Genomic DNA, 9,950 nt, shown 5'->3' on the forward strand with positions numbered 1-9,950 from the left:
AGTTGCCATCTGTGTTTCTTATAAAAGAAACACAATTGGCAATGAATAAATCATTGATTGTACAGAATTAAATCATTCTGTGTCCAGTCTCATTTCTGTCACCAACTTTGTGTTTCCTATTGATTCTTCTTCCTTGTTATAAACTTTTGCATTCCAGTCACCGATTATTATTAATGCATCCTGGTCGCATGTTCCATCTATTTCCTACTGCAACACTTGGTAGTTGTTGTTGTTGTTGTTGTTAAGTGTAATTGAGTTGTAGATGACTCAACGAACTTATTAATGAAATACCTGAATCCTTGTATAATTCATCATTTCCCCAAGTTCGTAGGATTTCTGGAGGCAAACTATTTTGGAAGTGGATGCCACTCCTGCTTCCAATAAGTCATTTATTTCATCCTCTTTGGCTCTGGTTGTTGGTGCATAAATTTGAATGATAGTGGTATTAAGAAGTCTTAATATATGTACATGGATAGTAATTATTAGGCTCCTTCAATGATCTCAATCAGATGGACTGACTCAGTGACTGCTGCAAGGGTCTTGAGTACGTCAGAGGTTGTGAGGATGGCACAGTATGGAATAAGGTTCAGATCTGTGCTTCCTAGGATCACTATGAGTCATACCCAATGAGACAACATCTGGCAACAACATATTTGTGCTACAAACTAGCAATATAATAATGCAAAACCACACAAGACACTTACTATTCATATTCTAGTAAAAGTGACAATCGTAGACTTAAGACAGAGCAAAGTTATATGAATCTAGAACCAAGTATAATAAGACAATTGTTGTTGTACTGTTACTCCATGTATTCCCTCCATCTTCTTTTGATGCTTCCTTGTCATTCATTATTTTTCCCACAACATATCTCAGCATTACAACTTGAGACTTGCATTTGGTGTTTTGTTTCCTTTTGTTTTATTATTTTGCTTACAAAGTTCAGTATACATTGCATTTCACATTATGTTTCATTCACAATGTTTCAAATAGTCTTTCTCATGCATCATGTTTCATAAAATCAATTGCCATTGGCCCTTGACCATCATTACCTTGTCTTTTCCCCCAGATTCTTTCCCTTTATTTGCTCTCTTCCCTCCACCTCCAGAATAGTGCAACCTGCATAAGATAATTGTTGGAAAAATAGAAGGATGATTATTAAAACATGTATGGAACTCAAGGGGGTGGGGAGCGGAAGAATGAGCATAGGTAGGGATGAAACCACAGGGTTGAATTTTTCTCTAAGTTCAAGTCCTTCCTTTTTATATTCTCCAACTTCAACTCTGCATATTCCGTTTTACTACTTTGTTTTATCTTCTTGAGCTGTCCTTTGCAATATTATTTTCATCTCTTTTACTTCAACATTCTATTCATTTATTTTAGTATCCAGATGCTCTAGCGCAATTTTCAAAGCTTAGTAGAACTACACATTTAGTGGAAATATACTTTGGTAAACAAAGCTTTACCTCATATTCCTTGAAGAAGTTGCTAGAAAAGGCCCATGGAAAAGGACATAATTTTTGGAAAGATGGAGAGTCAGTAAAAGAACGTAAGATTTGTGAAGAGATGGCTTTACACTTTGCAGCAACGATCAGATAGGTGAGGGTTCAGATCGAACATGCAATCAAGATGCATTGACACCTAAAAACAATAATAGGTTCAATTAAAATTTCAGTGAATAAGCAATGACTTGAAAGATGATCTGGTATTAACTCAGTAAAAGTAGGATAGAAGAACATTCCAAGAAGAAAAGAAGAATGCATACTAATAAAATTCTTTATGAAAGGAAGAGTCACAGTATATTTGAGGATACAAAATAAGATTAAGAGAGTTTAAGGGTAAAAATAAATTATTATAATATTTTAATCTGGAGAATTTGACTATGATATGTCTTGGTGTTTTTCTTTCTGGGTCAAGTTTATTTAGTGTTCTCTGTGCTTCATTGATGTGGCTTTCCCCATTCTTCAAAATACCTGGGAAGTTTTCTTCTAATACTTCTTCCACAATCTTCTCAGTGATTTTCCTGTACCTCCCGAGTTCTGTATTTCCAATGTTATTCTGTTTGATGTCATCCCACATAATTCTAATGTTTTCTTCATTTTCTTTATGTCTCATGTCTGATTTTTCTTCAGGTAGGTTTCTAGTGAGGCTCTTGTCTTCCAGCTCACTGACTTTCTGTTTCATCTCTTCAGTTCTACTTTTTGTCCTACCAGCATGTTGGACATTTCTGTCACTTTGGTTTTACTATTCTGAATTGCATTATCATGCTTTTCTGTTATTTCGAGTACTGTGTTGGCTGTTCTTTCTGTCTTGTGATGATTTTTTGATTTCTTATACCTCTGTCTACTCTATCAATTTTTTTCTTCCATCTTTTGTATTTTCATCCATATCTGTTCAAGTTTTTCCTTATCTATATATTTCTTTTGGATTGTTGTCTCTGAATTATTTGTTCTCTTATTGACTTCCATTTTCCCCCCCCATATTCGCATCTTTTTCTGTAGATGATCAAGTAACTCTACATCAACGTATTTCTTCTGGTTCTCTCTATCTGGGGTATGCATTTGGTCTGCTTTTTATAGAAAAATTATTTTTGTTTTTTAATAATAGCTGATGTGTATTGTTGCTTTATTGACATTATGGGACTCCTTTCTTAGTAGATATTAGGCTGTTATAACTATAAAATTACCTAGAGTACAGTAATGTTGTATTTGTGCTCCCTTTTTGGCCCAAGGCCTGCAAGGCCAAGAAACTGACAGCAGTTGGGTGTTCCCCCTCCCCCCCCAAAGTACCTGAATGACCAAGAAGAAAGCTTTTTTTTCCCTTTTGGAAGTAGCTTCACACTTCTGTCGAAGTGCCCAGGACCTCCATGTTTCCTGAGTTAAGGAGTCCAGCATGGTAAAGCCAGACAGCATTTTTCCCCCTAAATAATTGTGGGAGCAGTGCAGGCAGCACCATTCTGTGCTTCCTGGCAAAAAAGAATTATTTTTTTTAAAGTAGTTTTGCCTCAGAAAGCTGTGTAGGTTGAGATATTTGAAAATAGGGAATTCATTCACATGAATAACAATGTGTCATGTGTGTATTGGAATTGTGCAGTGCATAACATGTACAACTTTATTTAGCATCTCTGATATGTAGTTCAAGGAGAAAAGAGCATAAAAATAATAGGAAAGATGTTGCCGGCACTTAAACTAGTCTACAAACAGTTTTGTCTTCACTTGAAGTGTTCAAGGATCAAGTGTGTGGTTGCCAGAGTTTAAAGTTTGGAGAACAGATTAGAAGGATAGTATTGACTGAAAGCAGATCAGTGTTAAGGTTAACTTGTCATCAAGTGAGCTATTTGGGTAATTTAGATGTTAACTAATGTAGTCATTGTTGTTGTTATGTGACCCTAAGTACAATAACTCTGCACTCTGCCCTATCCTGAGTCAGTCTTACTGTCTTTGACACATCAACTCCAATTAAATTGTCTAGGCCAGGATATTTTTCATCTGTAGTTGGCTTATTTTTCAGACCAGACAATGTCTTCTGTTGTTATGTACCAAAAAAGTTACAATTGGCTGATAGTTGACCTTTCAGTGGTTTTTCCAAGGCAATAGGCCACAGAGGAGATTATTCTTCATTCTCCCAAAGAGCAACTGGTGTATAAGAACCACATTCTTTTGATTTGGCAGCACAGCTCCTTACACCTAAGAAACCATTGGTTTGTTCAAATTTTCTTCCTCAAGCTGACTTAGTTTAGGTAACTTGTGTGTTATTAAACATACTTACCTTAGGTAACTTGTGTGTTATTTGTTCTGTTTTCTCTAGGTTTTCAAATTTGTCAGAATAATTTTCTCAGATTGTTATTTTGTGCCATCAGATTGTCACTCATAACGACACCATGAATAATAGATAAAAATCTATCCTGTGCCCTACTCACAAGGTGCATCATGATCATGCTTGGTTTTACTCTGTCTCAATCTAGCTCATTAAGAGTCATGCCTTCTTTCACTGACCCTTTACTTTTCCCAGCATGCTGTCTTTTTCCAATGACTGGTCCCTCCTAACATAATGTCCAAAGTGTGGATAGTAATGTTTTGCCTTTCTTGTCTCAAAAGGGTACTTTGGTTACACTTCCTCCAAAACAGATTTTTTTCCATTTAATTCTGTTGTCACATATGCTATTTCTTACTCATGTTATTTGCATATTTTTTCCTTTGATAGATTTCTCAGAACTTTACTGACTTTCTGAATCCTTTAAAAGAACCCATTTCCATTCTTAATGATTGCTCCTATTATTTTTCTGTATCACTTACTTCTACTTTAATCTTTATTATATCCTTCCTTCTGGAAGCTGTAGGGCCTTTTGTTGGTTTTTTTTTTAATGCCCTTTTTCTAATTATTGGATATATTGATTGGTTTTGTTTAAAATAATTTATTGCTCATAATATTTTTTTTCTTTTTATCATTGTTTGTGTGTGTTGTTTGCTTTCCCCTCTTTTTAAAATAGCTATAAATTGAGATTTATGGAAGCTTGCTTCTTTCTTAGAGGAAAAAAACATAGTTTTATTTTCCTATGCTAACTGAATCTCATTTTAAAAATAGTAAAAATATGATCATTACTTTGCAAGAATATAATTTATACCATCAATGATACAGATCTAAATCTTGTGGTGACAAAAAGAAAATGGCAGTATTACTGACAGAATTATAATCTCCTGGTGGCATATTTGTAGAAAAGAAGCTTTGAAAAACAGTAAACTCTGTTGGAAAATTCTAAAGTGTCTTAATTCTATTAGGAAATGCTAAAGTGTCTTATAGGCCAAAGAGGCAAGAAGGTTAGTAAAATGCTTCAACAGAGTTTTAATAAAATCTTGAACTTCAAGTTATTGGAACTTGGATAATAAAAATATGGTGGTAGGTTGGGTCATACTCGTAATGATCTCAGGTTCAAATAAGCTAATGTGACAATAACACCACTTTATCAGTCACACGCATTTCCAGGGACTTTTCTTTGTTCAGTCATTTTTCAATACAGATGCCTAGTACCAAAGCCAAAATATGAAAAACTAAGAAGTATAGTGTGAAACACAGTGAATATAAATTATGTATGCAAACCAATATAAAATATTTTAAAAATAAACAAAAAACCAACCCAAATTCTGAAGAGAAAATACCTTTTTCTTCAAGTATCAGCTTTTTCTCATGCTTAAAGAAAAAGAACATTTAGAACTTTTCTGTGAAATTTTTCAGGTCTACTGTACCATTGGATACCCATCCTATACATTTCTTTAAAACTCAACTTCTCAACTTTCATAGCTTCTTCTTCTTACTGAGAGCCGTGGCCCCTGATGATAAGCATTTCTACATCCAACATAATGCGTCCATCTTCTTTTGGGGAAGGGTTGTCACAGTGAGAGCTGTCCCTTGATCTACTCTGTCCTGATTTGTGTTGTGCATCTAAAAGGATCTCCTCCTTGTCTCCATTGTGGATAAAGGATGAAGAAGGTATATGTTCTAGTTCCTTATTTTAATCTTTGCCATTGTTATCCCTATTGCTGCTATTCTTCTTCAGTGGGCATACCCAGGAATGGTAGAAGCTGGCTGGAGGAGGGACTGCAGCGTTTCTACTAAATTAGAGGACATTGTGTGGTGGCTGCAGGAGCTGTGGTTGCACAAAGACCCTGTCTGGTCCTGGGCAGCAACAAACCTGAGGTAATAATTTTCTATCTTTTTTGATTTAGGTATATTTTTTGTTTTGGTTGACCTCTGATGACTGCTTTTGACATTGCTCAAAGGTTTTTTATGCTATGTTTTCTTTCAAGATTTTTGCTTGTTTTACTTTGCAAGGCTGGAACCTCCACAATGGCCTGTCCTGGGGTTGAGAAGCAGATGAACAAGCTGTCACTGACTTTGAGACTTTGTGTTTATTTTGTCCTTGGCCCCTCCTCGATTTTCTGCCTCCCATCCTTGCCCCGGAGCATGAGACCGATAGCCAGCTGGATCTTGCTCAGCACATGGTTGTTAGGGATGGTCTATCCACTGCCCACTCTTATAATGGACAATCACTGCAGTTTCTTATTGATTTTTGTGACCAGGTCCTTCTGCGTGAGCCTCTTCCTCTGCCAGACCTGCTGAATCACCTTCCCTACCCACTTCCAGGGCCACTTCGTGGTGGTTCATCTCTTCTGTTTCCTGGTCCAACTTGACAATGTTCTTGGTGATAGAATGCTGCTTGTTCTGGTCTGCAGCTCATTTCTTGGATATCTCCACATCTTCACCTCTTCTCTGAACCCAAAGATTGTCTACTTGGGCCTAGCCTGGGCTGTTGGGGGGCCTTTCTTCTGCAACACCATCATTGTGTCCCAGAAGCTTTTGCCCATGGGGGGTTGGGTGCTATCGTCAATGACTTAGTCTCACAGCTCAGAGGCAGCTGCTGAATTCAGTAATGTTTTTAAATTTAAAAAAAAAATCTTCTCTTTTCCAGTGCTTTTAAAACAAGCAATGAATTGTTTACCTTCTGTGTACTTGATTATCCCCCTTAATCTGTTGATTTCTAATTATCATAGCATTGTAATCAGAGAATACACTTTGTGGTATTTCACCTTTCAGTATATATACCCACTAACTCATTGCCTTCGAGACAATTTTCAGTCATACAACCCTGCATTGGGTTTCTTAGTCTATAAATTGTATTGAGAGTAGACGTCTTACCTATCTCCCATTGGTTACTTGGTGAATTCAAGCATCCAACTTGTTAGTATCCCAGTGCATAAAATGCATTCATTGCTGACAAGTTGGAACCAATTCATAGCTGACTTCCACTGGATGTATGAGAGTATAAAGCAAACAAAAGGGGAATTGCCCATCTTTCTTTTTAGAAGCTGCTGGAAGATTTAAACCATAAGTAAGGGCTTTAGGTTAGCAGCACAATTCCCTATGGACTTAATTGGTGTTCATTAAGCAAACTAATTCCAGAATAACGATGAAGAAAGAGAGTAATAGAATGAGGGCTTTTAGCTGATGATTGAAAAATTGTAATTCCTGGGAAAGTAACCTATCTTATGAAAAGAAGGCAAAGATAAAATGTATGCATGTGTGTATATATATATATGTTAGACACATGACATTAAAGGTCAAATCATTGCCTAGGTTCTTTTGCATATTTAAAATATTTCATAATGTCCAAAATGTATTTAAAACAGGTCTTTTCAAGCTTTGAACTATACTTTTTAATTTTGTGTTCTTCTGGTAGTATATACTTTGCTTTAAAGGAATTTACAAATTCCACATTTTACATCTCCTTGGAAAGTCATGAATGACCTAATTTGTTGCAAGCTATCTGCAGAGCAAGAACTAAAGTCTTTATGCTCTTAACAATCACCCTCAAAAATCCTCCTTCAGAGCTTGATACTCAAAAGAGCTTCATCTATATTACATATTGCTTTCTAATCTATCCCTAAGCTGAGAAATAGTTTGTGTTCTAACTCCATCAAGGGAACATCCAGTACAGTTTAATTTAGCAGTTCATAAAGTACAAAAACAAAAGAGGGAGAGAAAAACTAACAGATGAGTCTGTGGCTGTGGACAGAACAAGTATGTAATTTATGATGTGTTTGCAACCAGAATGCACTCTCAGTAGGTAACGAATGTCTTGCACGCCCACAGATCACACTATTCATTGTCTGTGTCCTATTCAGCCCAGAACAGTCTTTTAATCTAGTGCTGTTCAGTCTACTCTGCAGTATAATTTGGTAAATTAGCAATAAGGTCTGGACTAAAGTGCGTTACATATGCAGTTAGCTGTAATAATGCATATGCTACACTTCATTTACACCATCAGTTACACCCATTTCCAGTGGTTGATTTTACCTGTTATTGATTCAATGTTATTTCAGGAGCTAAGATAAATTGATGCTTTAGTAAACTCATCTAATGGCTCATATACTTTCTGTATATGGCTTCCCTGAACTTTCTTTAATTGCTACAAACAATGAAAGGAAACAGTTTTCACTTTCCACTGTGTCAACTGAGAGTAACCATTTTTACTGAATATTACCTAATGGAAAACTATAGGGTATGTTTGTGATTTTAACTAAAAAAACCTTCAATGATGTGGAGTTGCAACCAACTCAAAGGTTTTCCTAAGTTGTAAATTACTGGAGGAGATTACTTATCTACCTGTCTTTAGGTTGGCATTGAAACTCCCTAATCAGTAGGTCACCAGGGCTTCCTTCAAGTTTTAAGTTAGACTAGCTGGTAAGTTAAGTTAGAATAGCTGGGCTCTATGAGGATAAATCTGGGGTCAAGATTGGTAGACGATTTATCAACAATCTGCGTTATGCAGATAATACAACCCTGCTTGCTGAAACTGAAGAGGACCTGAAGCACCTGCTGCAGAGGGTCAAGGACTGCAACCTCCAATATGGATTGAGGCTCAATATTAAGAAGACAAAGATTCTCACCACTGGACCAATTGGCAGTATCAGGATGGATGGTGAAGAGATTGAGATTGTACACAGCTTTAGTTTGCTTGGCTCCACAGTCAACACTCTTGGCACCAGTAGCCAGGAAATTAAGAGGCGCATTACTATGGGAAAGTCTCCTGTTAGGGACCTCTCCAAAGTACTGAAGAGCAATGGTATCTCTCTGGAGACTAAGGTGCGTTTGATATAGGCCATGGTCTTCACAATCACTTGTTATGCATCAGAGAGTTGGACAATGACCAAGGAGAATAGAAAGAGAATTGATGCCTTTGAGCTGTGGTGCTGGAGAAAAGTATTGAGAATACCATGGACTGCTAGGAAAACAAACAGATTCGTCCTAGAAAGTGTTAAACTGGGTGGCTCCTTGGAGGCAAGGATTCTGAGGGTCCGTCTAACATACTTTGGACATGTTGTGAGGAGAGACCAGTCCTTGGAGAAGGATATCATGCTTGATAGGGTGGAGGGACAGCGCAGGAGGGGAAGGCCCTCTATGAGGTGGATTGATTCAGTGACTGGGATAATCGGGATGGGAGTGTCAGAGACAGTGTGATTGGCATAGGACAGAGCAGAGTTTAGGGCTGCTGTACAGGGTCGCTATGAGTCGCAAGTGACTCGACGGCACATAACAACAACAACAACAGCTGGTAAGATTAGGGAGAAGGGTTTAAAGTATATAAGGATATAGGAGGAAAGAGATTATAGGTACTTTAGAGATTTCTTTCAAGGTCATTTTTTGTTGTGTACCACTGAATCAGAACAAACACTTAGTTGACCTTGTAGCAGATTTTCAGAAACAGTTAATCACTAAGAAGGAGACTTTGCTATCATTCTCCTTTCAGAGAAAGGTAGATTAGAACCACGTACTTTTGAGTTGGCAGTGCAACACCTTACCATATATCACCAGAGCTCCTTTCAAGATCAGTAGCATAACAAATATTTCCTTCTCTAGCTTAAAACATTGACTTTGGTGTAGCTCCATGACACTGGAGACTTATGACTATCTTTAAAAAAAACTTCCTCACATATTCTGTGCAGAGAGAAGAAACTTACAGTCTCTAGTGCTTCAAATGACTAATATGCATGGCTATTAACCAAAAGCTTGCAAGCTCAAGTACACCTAGATTTATCACAAATGAAAGACCTGGTGATATGACTTCAAAATATAGCCATTGAAAATTCATTGTAGCACAGTTCTACTCTGACACACATGGGTTCCCACAGACTGAGGGTGCCATAATTTGGAGTCAATAGTAACTGCTTAAACTTTCACTACACAAATGTCATTCAGAGAGAAAAAAAAATCCAAATTAAATATTCTGTTATCAAACATTTTTAATTTATTTTTTTTTACAGAGGTTTTGGATTTCCATTCATTCATTGCAGCAATTTTCTCCCTGCCGACCCCTCCCCACCAGCTTGCTTCCCCCTCCGAAGAGAGAAAAAAAAATTCCTTCATTAGTATACAATTCCCAAGTCCCTTCCCCC

General features: G+C 37.0%; 1 pseudogene; it reads right to left on the reverse strand.

Annotated features, from left to right (window-relative positions):
• Nucleotides 1-5,906: 5,906 nt before the first annotated feature.
• On the reverse strand, nt 5,907-6,362 carry LOC102859121 (annotated as a pseudogene).
• Between the last annotated feature and the right edge of the window lie 3,588 nt (nt 6,363-9,950).

This window comes from Elephantulus edwardii, unplaced genomic scaffold (assembly GCF_000299155.1).
Source record: "Elephantulus edwardii isolate Elephantulus edwardi_28Jun2011 unplaced genomic scaffold, EleEdw1.0 scaffold00240, whole genome shotgun sequence".
Lineage (NCBI taxonomy): Eukaryota > Metazoa > Chordata > Mammalia > Macroscelidea > Macroscelididae > Elephantulus > Elephantulus edwardii.